At 36.2% G+C, this 549-nt stretch overlaps 1 protein-coding gene across 1 annotated transcript in view; it reads right to left on the reverse strand.

The window, feature by feature from the left end:
• LOC119593732 (zinc finger protein 513-like) overlaps window positions 1-549 on the reverse strand; it is a 2896-nt gene that overhangs the window by 1593 nt on the left and 754 nt on the right. The window lies entirely within an intron of this gene.

Below are 549 nucleotides of genomic sequence, written 5' to 3' on the forward strand. Positions count from 1 at the left end.
TATAAGCATCACAACAAAGTCTTTAATTCTTTGTTCCAATATATGATGAGTATATATACAAACTGTACAATGGCCACAAAAATAGTTTACATTGATATTTGGTAGAGAATAAATGTGAACAGTTTGTTTGCTTGACAAATAATGTAGTTTTTTTCGTACAAGTACTTGATCATATTCCCTTTCTGCGGATACACATTCTGCAGCTATTTTAACATTAATTCAGCATTTGTCAAATTAGGATATATCCATGTTAATCGCTAGCTTCTTTTGTGGCTCCAGTAGACCGTTGATAACCTTTCGACCCATTCTGTTTAGCTAAACTTAAATGACAAGTTGTGAAACTTGGTATACTACTGAGGAAATTCTGACCAGAAGATCTAATGTGTTTAATCATTCACCTATCGTGGACAGCCATTCACTGGCGTAAAACAAAAAAATTGGCTGGCCATACACGTTGTGCAAACTCCGTCCCCGCAGAGCCGCCTTATTTTGGTGGACGAAATGCTTCCTGGTACGTGATGTTAAACTTTGTTTTGCGACGAATATGTA

The sequence above is a fragment of the Penaeus monodon genome, chromosome 32, assembly GCF_015228065.2.
Source record: "Penaeus monodon isolate SGIC_2016 chromosome 32, NSTDA_Pmon_1, whole genome shotgun sequence".
NCBI classification, from domain to species: domain Eukaryota; kingdom Metazoa; phylum Arthropoda; class Malacostraca; order Decapoda; family Penaeidae; genus Penaeus; species Penaeus monodon.